At 37.6% G+C, this 19075-nt stretch overlaps 1 long non-coding RNA gene across 2 annotated transcripts in view; it reads left to right on the top strand.

Annotated features, from left to right (window-relative positions):
* The first annotated feature begins 60 nt into the window (after positions 1-60).
* The window catches only part of LOC141556372 (uncharacterized), a 35646-nt gene continuing 16631 nt past the window's right edge, over positions 61-19075 (top strand). Inside the window, exons 1-2 of one of the 2 annotated variants that reach the window (XR_012486510.1) lie at positions 61-975; positions 1537-1675. This is a non-coding gene — a long non-coding RNA (uncharacterized LOC141556372). Of the gene's footprint in view, positions 976-1312; positions 1676-19075 lie in introns of those variants that run through there. The other variant, XR_012486509.1, reaches the window with a different exon arrangement.

Raw genomic sequence — 19075 nt, 5'->3', positions numbered from 1 at the left:
GCCGCTGTAGGTGGCACCAAGTGCCTGTCCTCTAGGGACCCGGAAACAGGGAGAGAGACGAAAATCCCACCCCCTGGCGATGGTCTCCAGGGTGGAACCTTATGAGTGAAGTGAGGTTTTCTGAAGAGAGACAGGATGAATGGATGGATGGATGGATGGATGGATGGATGGATGGATGGATGGATGGATGGGTGGGTGGATGGGCAGACAGACATATAGATGGATAAATGATAGATGACAGATGGATAATAGATGGATAAATAATACAAAGACAAGAGATAAATGGCAAATGGATAGATGGATAGATAGTGGCTGATGGAAGATACATAGTAGCTAGGAAACAAATGGATAGAAGTTAGATGGCAGTGGATGGATACATAGATTAGATCAACAGAGCGGGCGTTTGTGAAACATTTACTATGTATCCGACACAAATTGTGCTAAACACTGAGGTGAGAACATAAGCGAACTAGACAGTACTGTCTCTCAGAGCGCTCCTACACTCAAGAAAAGGACATATAAGTGCCTTTGGCAAGGCTGCTGATGAAACGGTGGAGCTAAACGTTCGGAAGTGAGAAGAGCTGGGAATAAAGGAAGTACAGCCTTTGTCCCTTACGAAATGGGAGTTCTGTGACAGGAACTCCAGCGTAAAGGTAGCTTAATGCAGCGTAGAGACAGGCTGACCCTTCAGCCAAGCTCCCGCTCAGCTTCTTGGCCTAAGCTTGACAATCATAAAAGAGAGAGGCAAATAATCCCTTCTTTGCCTAGTTCTGGAGAAGGAAGATCCGTCGAGCATGAAATCCCACAAGCATCATCGTTGTCACCTCACAAAGGACTCAGATTCCATCCCGTCCAGTCTTATTTGTACCTATGAGAAAACAGGTCTGGGAAGGTTGAGCTGCCCAGATATAGAAATAATACACCTCAAGCAGGACTTTAATCCCTTGAATCTAAGAAGCATCTCATAAGACAGTGGTAAGGTTAATGAGAGGCTATATTTTTGTTGACAAATAAAAATGTCTATGTTTGAAATACTTGTATGTTATAATATCATAGAGCCTCCGGAAACCACTCGTCTCCTTTAAGGCCCAGCTCAGGTATCACCTCTTCCCAGACAAGACCTTTCCTGATCATAGGAGGGATATTGGTGCTCTTTCCCCACCAAATTACTTTCTATATATTCTTTATTCATTTACAAATATAGGATATCACCAAGAGTATAGAAGCTTCTGGAGGGCAGAAACTTGAGAGTTTTGGTGTTTTTTTAATTTGGGGTTTGGGTTTTTTTTTTTTTTTTGTGAAGACAAAGTATTTTGCACACAAATGTTTTTAAAAACTCCTTAATTTGTGGCATTTTTAGTAAAAAATAGGGAGTTGACCCCTGATCAATTGATTTGACTCAATCCAAGATATAATCACAAATAAGGAGGTTATAGTATAAAGACAAGTATAATTCAGAAAACAAAAGGGTTAGTAGCCCACTGATTTTTATATGTCTCCACATTTTATATGGAGACATATGTAATTTCTGGTCAGATATGAATGCGGGAAAGAGTGGCATTTAGCAACATGAGGCAGAAGACACAATAGAAAAGAGACATGAACATGTCAATCAAGAATCAAGTTGTGTCCAGGAATGGATGCTGAGAGCCCAGAAGAGATACTGTGCTTCCAGGTAAGCATTATTAAATTCCATGAAGAGAGAAAAAAACATTAAATGCCTTACAGTACTGGGGGGCATGAATTGTCTTGGTCATATATGTTTTCTGTATATATGTTTCATTACCATTGTATTTTGTTCCTGCCTACTCTTCCAGTGGAGACTATGTATATTTGTGGAAGAGTGCACTCCGGAGAATGTTTTGTAGCTACTGTTTTGCTGTGCCATCTTAGAAAATGTCTTTGCTTTGAACTAATTGTGTTTTTTATCAGATCATTAGTGGGAAGCAAATTTGGGACATACAGGACATCCAAGACCTGACTGACAATAGTAGCTAACTCATAAGAGTGCAAAGACAAGAAAGAGGAAGAATTTAGAAGAAATGCTATTTTAGATTATAGATTAAAGTTCAAAACACTCCTTTTATAGATGAGGAAATAAATTCAGTTTAGGGGGTGATTTGGCCAAGGTTATACAAATAACTTGCGCTTCCTCTTTTTATTCTGTGTTCTTTTTACTGTATCAGCCTAGTAAATAACCTTCCTCTAACTGCAATTTAAACTAAAGAAAGGAAAATATTCTACTAATTTTGTCATGGATGCCAATCATCTAAAGAACCTCATTACCACAGTTACCACACTGCAAATAATTATGACATAGAAATAGATTAGATATAGTGTTATATCTTTTGGTGTCTTTCAAAGGCAGTATGGTAGATTAGAAAGAATACTGGATTTGGAGCTAAAAGACCTGGTTCCACTCTTATTTCCATGGTTTAATATCTTTGAGCTTTAGTTTCCTTATCTGTAAATGAGGAGAATGAACTAGATGATTTCTAAGAATCTTTATAGTTATTTGCCTTTTTTCCTATAACTTTCTAGTCATTTGCCTTTATTTCTAACAGCCTATCTTCATTACACCTGGATGATTAAAACAGATATAGGACACTGGTGCCTCCTCTAGTTCTACTTTGCTGTAATAATATAAATAAAGAAGACTTGAAGATCGAGTGAGACTCAACTAGAAATTAAAAGCCATAATAACCAATCCTGTTTAATTGGGTTTGCTAAAAATAGAGTACTGTGTGCCAACAGGAACATTTAAGTAACATTTTGTATTCAGCCTCTAATGTAGAGTTGCAGCCGTTACAGAATCACATGTAAGCATTATACATGCCAGTGATGCCATAGCTCATATTACTTTTTTTTGTTCAAAGAATGAATTTATCAAAGCAAATGTTTATATGGCACATTTAACTTTTTAAAAGAACTCACACTTCTGATAACTCACTTAATTCCAAGAAACCTTGGAAGGTAGGTGGAAATATTATACCTTTTTTAAAATTTATTTAACAAAACGCAAGCATCAGCTAAAGTTAAGGGAACACAAGTTATTGGTGATAGGGTCAGGACTAAAACCCAATATTTTTCCTCTCAGCTCTTTCTGCAAGAATTCATGTTTTTCTACTAAATGGAGCATCTTCCTTTATTCCTTTGGGACATGTCTTCAAATATTGCTACTTTTTCTCATTCTGTCTTTTCTATTTCTTTAATAATTGCTTTCATTAAAATTAATGTGAAACAGACATCAATAGTAACCACCAGGGGGAAGTATATAGTTTCCAGGCTCTACCTGAATCAGGAAGAGGAGAATGTCAAAGAAAATAGTGTAGCTGATATAGATCACACAAAAAGAATACCCTTGGGAATCAAATGATTTTAGGTTTTAAGGGTTAGGAGTTGATCTTTTTGTTAACAGAAGTCATCATCTGTAAAATAATAGAAGGATCATTCAAATAAATATATGAATAAGAGCAATCCCAAAATGACTGTTTTATTCATGGCCATTAGCTTTTTACAAAGTTGTTTAGTTATCTCTGACTTTTTATGACCCTATATACCCTGTTGTCCTTGGGTCCAGTATCTTAGCAAAGATACTAGAGTTATTTGTCATTTCCTTCTCTAGTGGATTGGGTGGGTTTATGGGGTTTTCAGCAGGACTAGCACCTCTTGAATAAGGGCTTGCCAATCCCTTTTTAGAACTGCTTATCTACCTGATTCACCCAATTCTCACCTCTGGCTATAATTCTGTCAGTGAATTAGATGTTTACTCCAAGCATGGAGCACTTCCCCCAATGGAATGGATGGATGAAAAAAATGTTTCAAGGTCCATTGAAGGCAGCTGAAGCAGGTGCTGTGGAATACTTATAGCTCAGATATCAAGCATGCTAAGGTCATCCTCTGGATCCTGGGCCATTGCCAGTCATTCTGACTTTTGTGTTGCCATTGGACTTTGATGACTCAAGAAAAGAGAGTGGGGCAGACAACTTAATAACTCCCTTAAATTCAGTTTACAAGTCAGGGCATCATTCTTTGATGTTATTGGTGCTCTACAAACAACAAGACAAACAGAAGTTAAAAGTTTTGCCAAGGGTGTTACACAACTACTAACGGTTCGAAGGCTGGATTTGAATTCAAATCTTCCAGACTCCAGGGCTAGCATAGTATCCACTGACCACCTAGCTGCCAACCAAATGCTTGCCCAGTTATAACTTTCTCTTGAGCTTTTCTTATTCAAGTATCTAAAAAATCATAAGTGAAAGAAACAAGAAGGCGAGGGAGGAAACATGTTAATTTTTTAAAAGTTTTTTAAAATGGTATACAATAAATAATAAAATGTTTTCTATAGGTGATCATGTTTTAAAACTAAGTTTCGGGCATATGGCCATGTTTTATATTAGGATTGTCCTAAAACATTAGGATTGTTTTATCCGGGGCAGACTATATCCACATGGACAATTATTGGATTTGATGAGAACAGATGATATAGAAATGTGATAGGATTTATTTATAAGTGATCGAGGGGAAGTGTTACCTTTAATCACTTTGATCAGTTTCCTTCCCTCCCCCCATTAACCTAATGAGATTATGGCCTTTTATCGTAAATTCATAGATCATAGCTTTAGAGCTAGCTAGCTAGATGTCATCTAGTCCACATCAACCAACAAGCATTTATTAAGTGTCTACTGTATGTCAAACATTATATTAAGCTTTGGGAATACAAAAATGAAAGAAGAACAGTCCATACTCTTAAAAATATTTACATGGGGATGGAGTAGGAGGTAGGAGTAGGAGGTGAGAGGAAGAAAATATAAACATAACCACCAGGTGTCACTGTTTCACTATATACACATATGGCAATAATTCACTGTGGAACCGGGAATGAGGGAAAGGGGACAGTCTGGGTTCTTACTTTCTTTTTAATAACCCAAAAGAGGCAGAATTTAAATCCTCACAGATCATACTTACAGAGCCAGCCTAGAGCTGAGACTTTCTCTTCTGGTCTCTCTTAGTTTCCCCTCACCCCATTCCAGGGTCAAAGAGTGCCTCCCAGATCATCATGGGCACCATGGTTCCAATGGCTCATATTCCAGGGGAAATCTATGCAAGTTCCTAGTTCAAATTTGAGAGTTCTTCTTGGAAGAATTATAGTATCGTTAATAGAATTGAAATGTAATTCTCTCTCTACAATTCTATTGCTGAGATCTTTTAACCTTTCATGCCAAGCCTGTAGATACTTTGTAAAATATAAGAACCCCTTAAAGTTGTGCCTGCCCCCACCCCCATCTTTGATTTCAAGTAATGACAGACCCTGAAATAATGGGTACAATCTCACTTATAAAAAAGAGACTCGGCAGATTGGCTAGAATGACAGGGAAAGATAATGCACAATGTTGGAGGGGATGTGGGAAAACAAGGACACTGATACATTGTTGGTGGAATTGTATATATCCAGCCATTCTGGAGAGCAATTTGGAACTATGCTCAAAAAGTTATAAAACTGTGCATACCCTTTGACCAGCAGTGTTACTACTGGGCTTATATCCCAAAGAGATCTTAAAGAAGGGAAAGGGACCTGTATGTGCAAGAATGTTTGTGGCAGCCTTTTGTAGTGGCCAGAAACTGGAAACTAAGTGGATGTCCATCAATTGGAGAATGGCTGAAGAAATTGTGGTATATGAATATTATGTTCTGTAAGAAATGACCAGAAGGATGATTTCAGAAAGGCCTGGAGAGACTTATATGAACTGATGCTGAGTGAAATGAGTAGGACCAAGAAATTATTATATACTTCAACAACAATAGTATATGATGATCAATTCTGATGGATGTGTCCCTCTTCAACAATGAGATGAACCAAATCAGTTCCATAGAACAGTAATGAAGTGAACCAGCTACACCCAGTGAAAGAACTCTAGGAGATGACTATGAACCACTACATAGAATTCCCAATACCCCTATTTTTGTCCGCCTGCATTTTGGATTTCCTTCACAGGTTAATTGTACATTATTTCAAAGTCCGATTCTTTTTGTACAGCAAAACAACTGTTTGGACATGTATTCATATATTGTATTTAATTTATACTTTAACATATTTGACATGTATTGGTCAACCTGCCATCTGGGGGGGGGGGAAGGAGGGGAAAAATTAGAACAAAAGTTTTGGCAATTGTCGATGCTATAAAATTACCCATGCATATATCTTGTAAATAAAAACTATATATAAAAAAAGAGACTCGGGATTAGAAAAATGGGACAGAGTTACTTTTTTTTTTCAGTTGTGTCTGCTGGAGAATATGTGGGGTGGGATTGGGAGAGGAGGGGAAGAACATTCCCTTCGTAGTCAAAAGATGAAAAAGTGGAGAGTGGATAAATCTGCCATATCCCCACATTTCAATGAGGTAGGCACATTAGGCAAATAGCAAGTTATATATAGAGGCAAATCACCATAAATAGATCAGCAAACTAGTGGAGACTCCAGTTTCTTATAATTATAGTCAATTTTATGGTTCATCAAAAGTAGCAGCACATTTCAATTGCCATTGAGTTCTGGGATTAGTATTTGTTCTCATAGCACAGTTCCTCCCTCTTTCAGTTCTACTGTCTCTTTCCAATTGGAAAAAATACATTTCCCAGAAGCCTCCATTGTCAATACATAACTGAACATAAACTGAAAGTAATATGAGACTTTTTTCCTCAGCTGGTACTTGGGAAGAGCGACTTGTCTAGACCTGATGCACCTTCTTTCCAAAGACTCTCTGGAAAGAAGAACTCTCTGGGTTCCACCAATAAGCCAGATTACATCAATAAATCCAAATTATATCAACAGTGAAAATCAGACAAAATAACTAAGAAAGAAATTAAAGAGGTAAATAGAATATTAGAAAAATTAGGTATGATAGATCTTGGGAGAAAACTGAATGGTGCCAAAAAGGAGTATACTTTCTTCGAAGCAGTTCATGGAACCTATAAAAAAATTGACCATATGATAGGACATAAAGACCTCAAAATTAAATGTAGGAAGGCAGAAATAGTAAATGCTTTATTTTTTAAATCACAAAGCAAAAAAAAAAACTACATACAACAAAAAGTTAGGGGTAAATAGACCAAAAAGTAATTGGAAACTAAATAATTGCATATGGAAAAACAAAAGGTCAAGAATTTCAAGGGAACTAATAAAAAAAAATATCAAATGAAGGTGGCCTAGCTGTACCAGATCTAAAATTATATTATAAAGCAGCGATTACCAAAAGCATTTGGTATTGTCTAAGAAATAGATTAGTTGATCAGTGGAATAGGTTAGGTTCAAAGGACAAAATAATCAATAACTTTAATAATCTAGTGTTTGACAAACCCAAAGATACCAGCTTTTGGGATAAGAACTCACTGTTTGACAAAAACTGCTGGGAAAATTGAAAATTAATATGGTAGAAACTAGGTATTGACCCACACTTAACACCATACACCAAGATAAGGTCAAAATAGGTTCATGACCTAGGCATAAATAATGAAATTATAAATAAATTAGAAGAACATAGGATAGTTTACCTCTCAGGCCTGTGAAAGAGGAAGGAATTTATGACCAAAGAAGAACTAAAGATCATTATTGATCACAAAATAGAAAATTTTGATTATATCAAATTGAAAAGCTTTTGTACAAACAAAACTAACACAGACAAGATTAGAAAGGAAGCAATAAACTGGGAAAACATTTTTATAGTCAAAGGTTCTGATAAAGGCCTCATTTCCAAAATATATAGGGAATTGACTCTATAAGAAATCAAGCCATTCTCCAATTGATAAATGGTCAAAGGATATGAACAGACAATTCTCAAATGAAGAAATTGAAACTATTTCTAGCCATATGAAAAGATGCTCCAAGTCATTAATTAGAGAAATGCAAATTAAGACAACTCTGAGATACTACACACCTGTCAGATTGGCTAGAATGACAGGGAAAGAAAATGCACAGTTTTGGAGGGGATTGGGAAAACAAGGACACTGATACATTGTTGGTGGAATTGTATACATCCAACTATTCGGAGAGCAATTTGGAACTATGCTCAAAAAGTTATCAAACTTGTGCATACCTTTGATCCAGCAGTGTTACTACTGGGCCTACATCCCAAAGAGATCTTAAAGAAGGGAAAGGGACCTGTATGTGCAAGAATGTTTGTGGTAGCCTTCTATGTAGTGGCCAGAAACTGGAAACTGAGTGGATGCCCATCAATTGGAGAATGGCTGAATAAATTATGGTATATGAATGTTATGGAATATTATTGTTCTATAAGAAATGACCAGCAGGATGATTTCAGAAAGGCCTGGAGAAACTTACATGAACTGATGCTGAGTGAAATGAGCAGGACCAGGAGATCATTATGTACTTCAACAACAATACTATATGATGATCAATTCTAATGGATGTGGCCATCTTCAACAATGAGATGAACCAAATCAGTTCCAACAGAGCAGTAATGAATAGAACCAGCTACACCCAGTGAAAGAACTCTCGGAGATGGGTATGAACCACTAATAGAATTCCTAATCTATTTTTGTCCGCCTATATTTTTTATTTCCTTCACAGGCTAATTGTACACTATTTCAAAGTCCGATTCTTTTTGTACAGCAAAATAACTGTATAGACATATATACATATATTGTAATTAACATATACTTTAACATATTTAATATGTATTGGTCAACCTGCCATCTGGGGGAGAGGGTGGGGGGGAAGGAGAGGAAAAATTGGAACAAAAGATTTTGCAATTGTTAATGCTGAAAAATTAACCATGCATATATCTTGTAAATAAAAAGCTATATTTAAAAAAAATAAAAAATCTGGCTTTTTAATTCTAGGCAGATGAGTAGCCCTGGGTTCCCCTTCAAGGTTCTCCTTTTAAGAGCTTATAACATTAGAAGGAAATAGAGAATAAATGATACATAAATTATGCCCCTAACAACAAAGAGGGAAGGAGGAAGGAAGACAGGTGTAAGGGGCCTTTAAATGGGTGCCACAGTGCATCAGGAGATTGAGGCCCGGAAGTAATTTCTGTGGATATTAGGACTGCCCTTGGGCGGGATCCTGGCCATATTGAGATAGCTTCATAATGTGTGACTCTCTCGCTGATTGGCTGTGTGTGTGACCTCACAGGCCCTATGTAAGCCCACTGCAGGCAGCAGGAGGTCCTCTTTAACCTGGCCTTCTTCACCTTGGCTTCCTAGCCTGGGTGGCCAAGCCAAGATGGATAGCCAAAAGAGGTAAGGGTTTTGGTAGTGAACACGTGGGTCTTCTGACCAGGTGTTCACTAGGGAACCAACAAGTCAGGGCATCAGTTAGGGCATTATGTGAGTAGGTATAATAAAGGCTTTTAAGATTACACGTGGTTGTTCTTGAGTGCGCTACTGGTTATTAAGCTAGTAACTGTAACTGCCAGGAGAGCACGTTACAGACAGGGAAAGACAGAGAGACAGAGACAGATAAACTAACTCCAATTTCTGCACTAGAAAAAATGTTTCCTTGCTGACTTTCTTGAATTGCTAGTATTATCCCACTGTACATTCACACTATAAACCAATGTACAGCAGAAAACACACATATCTGGGTTAACTCTAGTTTTATAGCATGAAAGAGGAAAAATCACTATAAAGAAAACATTTTACAATACAAAAACCAATTGCAACCCAGTGCTTGTTAATGAACAATCAATTGGAGGTAATAAGAGAGTTGGATAGAGGCAATTCAGTTGTTCACATTCTCTGTAATGAATCTACCCAAACTAGAACTGCAACCATAGAAGTGACCTTCAATAGTATCAATCTTTATATTTCTCAGGCACTTCTCAGTGTCTTCCCTTGTGCTTTCTTGTTGCCTTAGAAGGGAAAATCTCAACTGCTGCTGATGACACTACTGCTATTGAAATTGCTCTCAGCCTGCTTCAAGTTCCATGTGACCTTGCCCCAGTTGAACACCACAATTACCTCCAAACCACCTGTTCCACCTTTTCTATGGCCAACTTATCTCTGCTCTCTCACTCCACATTGATCATTCCATCAAGAGCCCTGCATTTTGAGAGGGAAAAAAGATAGCTTAAATGGGATGCTATTTGCAGAATTGCTAATAAACATTTTACATTTCATCCTAGTTCATTTCATCTTAATCCATAGAATTCTCTTTAGGTAGGTAGATGTCTTTTAGTTTGCCAAAACAGGGAATAGGCTCATTTTCTTGTTATTGGTCATTTTTTCTCTAAAGATATGTATTGGTGGACATGAAGAAGATACTTTTTGTGCTCACTGAGGACCCAGGATCTGTTAACTTCTCATGCACAAGCTAGGACGCATTCATCTTTGGACTAATCAGTCACCTATATTCTCAGAAAGAATACAAAGTAGAAGTGTAGCTAGGACTTTGTTTTCTAGTCTCAGTCTTGTCTAGGTGAAACAAATGTTCAAAACTACCATGGGTATAGGAAAGGCACAATGCTGCTTCTTATGTAGGAGAGGTTCAAGAGTATTAACAATTTGCAGAATAGAAGAGAAGAAAATTGCAGATCGTTAGAATTGTTAACTTTTTCTTTTCTGTGGCTAAAAAAGGAATTGCATCTTTCTCTCAAAGCAAAGCCCTCTAGCACCTAGACCCATGTGAACTCAAAAGTTGTCAGAAGAGCTCTGGTACACATTCCATGGAAAGGCACCTATAGGCTCATTCCTGCCCTTGCTCCACAGAGTGTAATAATACCTTTATAAGTTGTTGTTCAGTTGTATCTGATTCTTCATGACCCCATCTTGGAATTTTCTTAGCAAAAGTACTGGAATGATTTACCATTTCCTTCTCTAGCTCATTTTATAAATGAGGAACTGAGACAGAGTTTAATAGCTTGTCCAGCGTCACACAACTAGTAATTACCTGGGGCTGTATTTTGGATTCACAAAGATGAATTTTCCTAACATGCGCATCCATTGTGCCACCCAGCTGCCCACTTATAAGAGTACACCTACAGAAGATATAGAGAATACATACAGAATGAATACAAAGTCATTTTGGGAGGGAAAGCACAAGGAACTGTAGAATCAGGACAAGCTGTTTTCTTTTTCACAAGGTGAAACAAGTTGTTTTAAAGGAAACCAAAGATTCCCTTTTCTACCCCTTTTCTCCTACGACATCACTTAATTTTTGTAATGCTCAAAGTGAAAGAATATATTGTTGCTCGTATTCTTTCAGGTTTTTGTATAAAAAAGATAAGAAAGCATCTTGAAGTCATATATTACAGTTATATTCTAATTTCATAGCTCAATCAACAACCATTTGTTAAGCACCTACTATGGTCCCAACATTGTATTAAGTTCTGGAAACATCCAGACCAATCCTTGCCCTCAAGGAACTTACATTCTAACATATGTTCATAGAACGTATATTGGTGTGTCTACACAAGTATGTGACAACAGCCATGCCATGGAATATAGTTAGTTGATCTTTCTGGTTTTGACCAACCACATGTACTGGCTCGATATTTGGGCCCTTTGGGGATGATAGATTTACTGGCTGCTTCTGGCTATGTGGGGACTTGTTGATGAAAAGACTTGTAACTTTAGTATTACATAGAAAACCCAGAATGGTTCCTTAATTCTCTCCAACTTATGACAGGAGGTGAGTTAAAAGGCGATGCAGATGCCCATTCTAGGCAGTATTGTGCAAGTCCTACACTTTGTACATGTTTGTAAATAGACTAGCCCTTCCTCACCCTGGCATTCACAACCTCTCCTATATGGAATAGATTCTTAATGGGATATGTTTTTCTTAGGCCCTGGCTACATTTTCTGCTTTGACTTTCCTTTCCTGTGTGAGGAGATTGAACATCTCCTCTCAAAATGGATCCATCCAGGTATAGAGGCAATTTTGTGTGTTTGAGAGGTTCAGAGGTGCATCAGGTCCAACTAATTGGTGCTCAAGAGAATCTCTTCAACAGAAAAAGTGGCCATTAACAGGAAGATGATGGGGAATTGATTGGAGTTCAGAGCCAAAGTGAAGTGAGGCCATGCCTATTTGAGATTTAATTATTTGATATTCTGATGCAATCTATTAACCTTTAAGAAGAGATAAATCTTATCTTGTGTTTCTCTGTCAATGTGTATTGTAAGTCTTTTAGAATTTTTATACATACATACATATACACATACAAATCTGTCCCAATCTGATTTATATTATATATTGAGAAATTTTTTTCTTCCCTGTTTTGAGGCTACTTTGACATGGGCAAAATCCTTAGATTAATTTGGGTTGTCTAAATAGGAGTTTAAATAAGTTTAAAAGTATGAGAAAAGGAACCAGCCCAACTCCAAAGAGCCAAGCCAAGACTGAACCTAACCTGCACTCTGCCACAGTCTATAGCTGAGAGGATACTCTTAATGGGGAAGGGGATTGAAATAGTGGTATAATCTCCTGGATTTAATGTTAATCCCCCCCATTCCCAATAGAGCTTAATGTTAGATAAGACTTTTATTTTTTTTTAATTATAACTTTTTATTGACAGAACATATGCTTGGGTAATTTTTGACAGCATTATTGCTTGCATTCACTTCTGTTCCGACTTTTCTCTTCCCTCCCTCTACCCTCTTCCCTAGAGGGTAAGCAGTTTTATACAAGTTAATAATGTTATAGTATATCTTAGATAGAGTATATGTGTACAGAATCAAACAGTTCTCTTGTTGCACAGGGAGAATTGGATTTAGGAGGTAAAAATAACCTGGGAAGAAAAACAAAAATGCAAACAATTTACACTCATTTCCTTTTCTGGGTGTGGCTGATTCTGTGCATCTTGATCAATTGGAACTGAATTAGATCTTCTCTTTGTCGAAGATATCCACTTCCATCAGAATACATCCTCATACAGTATTGTTGTTGAAATGTATAATGATCTCCTGGTTCTGCTCATTTCACTTAGCATCAGTTCATGTAAGTCTCTCCAAGCCTCTCTGTATTCATCCTAGACAAGACTTTTAAAAAAATAGATGCAACATAGCCTTAGAAAGGAAATCAATAACAATTGAGAGATGAGGGATGAGGGGATAGTATTGCTTAAGCTGAATCTGAAAGGAAAATAGAATTACAAAAGGTGGAAGTTAAGAGGGAGACCATTCTAGGAATAGGGAAGGCAGCTAGTATAATAGCATGGAAATGAGCAATGGATTGTTGTTTGTGACAAAGGGTCTATTGGCCAGTAGAATTGGGAATTTGGGGGGAGAAAGTATATGATAAGGCTAGAAATGTATAAAGGAGCCAGATTGCAAAGAACTTCAAATACCAAACAGGAAATTATATTTGACCCTATGGTAGCAGGAAACCTCTAAATTTGTATTTTTTTTTCATTATTTCATTATTCAGAGAAAGGGAGAGTGAGAGCAAGAAAGTGTGTGTATATGTGTGTGTAAATGAGTGAGAGAGACAGTCAGATCCTGTGCTTTAAGAAAATCACTTTTGCTGCTATGTAGATATGGGATTGGAGTAGAGATGTTTGAATTATTGAGACTAATTAAAACTGATTGAGACTCTTGAACAGTTCAGACAGAAAAAGAAAAGTTCATTGAAACCTCTTGTTGAATACACACACATACACACGTATACATATTTGTTTGTATTTGTGTATGAATGTGTGTGTGTGTATGTGTGTGTGTGTAATGGTAGTAAACTAAAAATAAAACAAAAAAAAATCAATCACCCACTCTACTTCAAGTTATTAATAAGATGTTATATGCCCTCTGACACTTTCATTAGGGGAGATCACCTCTACTGAATCAATCACTCCACCAAAGACATTAAAACTCAGTGCAAAAAGTCCTTTATCACTTTGGAAGAAGTGAAAATCATTGGATGTAGTAAAGGAAGTATGTTAGAATTGACTGAAGAGGTGCTTGTGAAGTTGATATAAAATTCCAAGCCACTTCACATTTCAGAATACAAATGCCTGGCCAGGTTGTGGTGGAAATCTTTCCAAAAAAGCCCAATGAAGGAATTACTTGGAGAGAAGAGCCTTTATCCTTCTCTCAACATCCCCGCTATCACCTTGAACAGAGGGAAACCTTGTCAACTTTGAAAGACTGAAAATTTTGACATTTCTAGCAGTACCCTTGGGATAACTATGACTGAGAGCAGAAGCCACACCATGAGTCAAAGACAAATTAATCACACTGAAGGAAAGGTAAGCAGAACTCTATAAGATATCAAGCAGAAAGTTACACAGTATCTAAGGAAAACTTCATGAGGGTTCCACAAAAAAGAGAAAAGGATTTTTAGGGGAAAAAAAGCCAACTCCCAAGGAATTAGAAGCTGAGTGGATGCCCACCAATTGGTGAATGGTTGAATATATTATAGTATATAAAGGTAATGGAATATTATTGTTCTAGAAGAAATTATAAGCAGGCTGATTTCAGAAAAACCTGGAAAGACTTACATGAACTGATGCTGAGTGAAGTTAGAAGAACCAAGAGAATATTGTACACAATAACAACAAGATTATGTGATGATCAACTATGATAGATTTAACTCTTCTCAGCAATACGGTGATCCAAGACAATTCCAATAGACTTGGGGTGAAAAATGCCACCCACATCTAGAGAAGGAACTATGGAAAGTGAATGTTGATTGAAGCATAGTATTTTCACCAATTTTTTCTTGTAATTTTTCCTTTTGTTCTGATTTTTCTTTCATAGCATGACTAATATGAAACTGTTTAAACTTATTATGCATGTATAACTTAGGGAAATTTGGAACTCAAAATCTTACAAAATGTTGAAAGCTTTACATGTAATTGGAAAAATAAAATATTACTGACATTTTTAAAAAAGAAGAAAAAAGCCAATCCGTCTACCCTCCCTACAACAAAACAAAACAAACTCCAAAACTTCCAGAATCTATGAAATAGCCCTTTGTCACTTGGGCTTTTTAAGTTTGGGTCCAATTTCCTCAGAATTCTGTGTATACTTATGAAAGTGTGCTTTCAGTTTTGGGGAGATGTTTTGCTCCAAATGGTTTTAACTATACCACCTTAAGAAATACTGCTCTCTAAAAGGTAATTAAACTTGGCTGGCTAATTGATACCAACTAATTGGTGTATTGGTGTATTGATTGAGGCTTATAAACTATAGTATTACTCCATCCTCAATCTCTCAGGATTTATTCTCAAAAACTTGAGGAGAGATATATTAGCTATACTCTGGATACCCAACTTAGCAGTGCAAGTAAGAATTACACTATATATGATTTATAGGAAGATATGAGATTAAGCTGCTTTTCTAAGAGAGCATCTGACCAGGATGAATGAATTACCAGGAGTATTGATTAGTGTGAATGTTAGTTAGTGTGACAGTTTACAGGCCTGAAAAGAAGTAGTTTTAACCTTTGGACACTCCTTTCATGAGCAATCACATTGATTTGCATTTGATATATCTAAGCTCAGCTCAGTGATTGATATGAAATCTTTTTCTCCCTTTGATAAGCCTTATAACATTTTAGTCTACATTTTCTATGTAAGAATTTTTTTTCCCAAAGACATGAAACTCAATATACAATATACAGTCTTCTCTGATTTGTTTTCCTCATCTATTAACCTCAAAAAATACAAATGATAATATCCATCTCCAGTGCCCAGATTTGTAGTCCTTGTTGCAAAACTTCAAGATTCCCCAAATCGTGTGTATTGGAAGGAGTTAACTGGAGGCAGAATAATTAATTGGGGGTATAGCATCTGCCTGAACAGAGGGAATGGGGACACAGTTTGAATATAAAAGCTAGAAGCATTTAGGAACAGCATAACCTAGTCTATTGCTCCAAAGATTGGGAGTTTAGGAAGTGATTTGTATGGTTTTACAACAAAGAGAGGAAGGAGATTAGGAAGAATACTCAGTACCTAGAAGCAGGATGTTTCTGCAAGTTCTGTCCATTTGGAACCAGCATGAAGCTGTTTGAGCAGGCACTGTGGTTGCTAGCATAACAGAAGGGTTCTGGGTTTACCCACTAGACTATGCAAATGATCCCTGGTATGTCAAACTTAAGGAACACTCAATTTGCCTCCTCACTGGCTGATTTGATTCCAAAGTTATTCCAGTCTCTTGTGGATAATAAGGGAATTCAAGCAAATTAAGGTAATTGGTAAATTCATTATTCAATTTCTAGAGAAGAAAAACCCAAGTCTGACTGGAGTAAAATATTGTAAATGAAATTCAGTTTTTAGAGATACCCTAATTGGTAGATAGAGTGCTGGTCTTAAAATAGGGAAGGAACTGTGATACTCTATTGTAGTTAGGTGTATCCTATTTGGTAGATAGAGTGTTGGTCTTGAAATAAGGAAGGAACTGTGATACTCTATTGTAGTTAGGTGTATCCTAACTCTTAAGCTAAATTTTCTTCAAAAGATATCAGGACATTCCTAATGATTCGATTTAAGAGAGCAGTTCCTAATTCCAAATGATGTGATTATGTAGCCAAATGATGTCTTTGGAGTTCAGCACCAAATGAAGAGATTGATGTAGGCATCAAATGTTGGGGTTCGGTCATGTGAAAAATGTCCATTCTCACTGCAAAAGGTAAGTTTATTTAGAAGAAGTTACTGACAGAATGAAGAGATAGAACAAACACCAGGATTGGTAAACATGAAATAGAGTTGGGAGAGCATGTAATAATTGACAGTGGATAAAACAAGTTCTCTAAGTGAAACTCACAATTAACCAGGAGAAAGGGAACACTCCATGAGTTTGGAGTATGCCATTGGCAAGCTAAATCCTAGAAGGGATTTAACACCCTACAAAAGTTAATTAGCTATAAGGAGAAAAGAATAGAGGTATGGTGGGGGATGAGAGGAGAGACCTCACATGGCATGGGGGAGAAAGGAAGAGAAAGACACTATGAGGCAGAGTGCTGTGACAGATGTAACCCAAAGGAGTTCAGCAAAGATGGCATGAGCCATGGACAGATTTATAGAGGAAATTTAACCTCAGGGATTTTTTACAGGGGAAATTTAACCTCAGGGATTTGACATAACTTGGATTTTTGACTGGACAACCTCCACAAAGGGTAGGATACAAAGTTAAACTGATCCCCATCAATTCCCTTTTCTGTTACTTCAGGGTGTAATTCCATCAAGTATCCAGTCTTTTGCTGCCAACCCTACCTAGTTACTCAGGACCTCATCACTACAGATGGGTGGCTCAGGGGACTAAAGGCTCCAACTGTTGATATCACTTCCTCATCACCTAAATACTAAACAGGTTATTCAAGATTCATTCAAGAATGAAGATTCTTGATGATGAATAACACATCAAGAAGGTGATACCATTGATGTGATTTATAGGCATCAAATAATGTGATTTAGGAAAGCAATTACCAATTAGTTTGAGTTCAGGCATCTAATGTTGAGGCACTAAATGCTGGGATCAGGTCATGTGAAGAATTCACAATGGCCATTTTCTTTGGTAAAAGGTAGATTTATTTAGGAGAAAAGGCTTTAGACCAATTGAAGAGATATAATGGACACCAGAAATGGTAAATATAGTAAGAGTTGAGAGAGCCCATAGCCAAAAAAAAAAAAAAAAGGTTTAAATAATTAATGATGGAAAAGACAAGTTCCCTAATGGAACTCAAAATTAAGCAAGAAGAAGGGAACACTCCATGAGGTTGGAGTATGCCCTTAGCTGGCAGGCTAAATCTATAGGGGAATTTAGCACCCTAAAAGAGTTAGTTACCTATTGAAGATGAAAGACACTATAAGGCACAGTGGGGGAACACCATGTGGTGTGGGGATGGGGGTGAAAGAAAAGAAACCTTGAGGCAGAATGCTGTGGTGACTATAATCCAAAGAGGGACTCATTCAGCAAGGATGATATGAGACATGAATAGATTTATAGGGGAAATTCAATCTCAGGAGTCTGATATAACTCAGATTTCTGACTGGACATGGCAAGATGGGGCTGCCTACACCTTCCACACAGAGTAAGATTATGAGACTAAACTTGATTCCTACCAGTGCCCTTCCCTGCCTGCCCCAGAGAGCAATTCCATCAATCTAGTCCCTCTCTACCAGTATCACCCAGTTATTCAAGATCTTACCACTTCCCCAATCTTTTAATTTGTTAAAGAAATCTTTTGAAAAATGGGTTGTGAGTCCTTAAACAGAAAGAAGTTTAGCAAACCAATGTTGAAATTTTAGAAGCCAAAACCAGGGACACTTGTTAAGTAGTCTCTGTAAATTGGGAGTGAAATACAGAAGCCAGTAGGGTAGAAATGTTACAGAGATGAACTGAGGCCAAAGTTTGGTGACACCTGAGGGGTACAAAGTTGGTTACTAGGGAACAATAGCGGAGATTAGCACAGGATCAGTTTGCACCCCCAGTAGGGGGCCCACTCAGACACTGGACAATATTTCTCTGGGGTCCATTTGCCCCAACAATCAGTTTCCCCTCAAAAAAAATAAGTCCTTTGGGGTATGGGGCAATAATCTCATCTTCTGAAACTACTTCCTGCTTGGAATGGGCATAGAGCTGAGTCATTCTTTAGGGGCGCAATTTGAAGGGATTGCTTAGCTGGAGGGCTGGCCCAGGAGCTGATTGAAGTGAGTTTTCCAGTGAGTTCTTGTAGCGAGCTGTCGTCTCCAGAAGCTGCCAGATCGCTCTCTGGGAAGAGATCTGTTGTGTCTACTCAAATCTCTCAGACAGATTCTTCTTCTTGTAGTGAACTGTTGTCTCCAGGCAGTTGCTGTTAACTCTTGTCCAGAGAAGTGACTTCCCTTCCTGCAGAGAGCCCCGTCAGGCCTGATGTAATGCAGAGACTTCTCCTCTTCCTGGAGTGCTGTCCTCCAGCCCTTGTCCTTCCCCAGTCCAGAATGCTTTCCAAGCTCAATGTTGCCTCTTTTTATCCTCTCAGAGAATGGGCGTAGGATAATGCAAGGGCTTCTGGGAAGAACCATTTCAGCCAATGAACTTGCTCCTTCTAGGCTCTGAGCCAGAAAACTATCAAGTCAACCTGAGTTCTCACCTTGTAATTGTCCAGACAACCTGAATTCTCACCTTGTCATTGTCCAGACAACCT

This window comes from Sminthopsis crassicaudata, chromosome 2, assembly GCF_048593235.1.
Source record: "Sminthopsis crassicaudata isolate SCR6 chromosome 2, ASM4859323v1, whole genome shotgun sequence".
Taxonomy (NCBI): Eukaryota; Metazoa; Chordata; class Mammalia; order Dasyuromorphia; family Dasyuridae; genus Sminthopsis; species Sminthopsis crassicaudata.
Note: the sequence above shows the minus strand (reverse complement) of the source record. Positions and strands in the feature narration are given on the sequence as shown.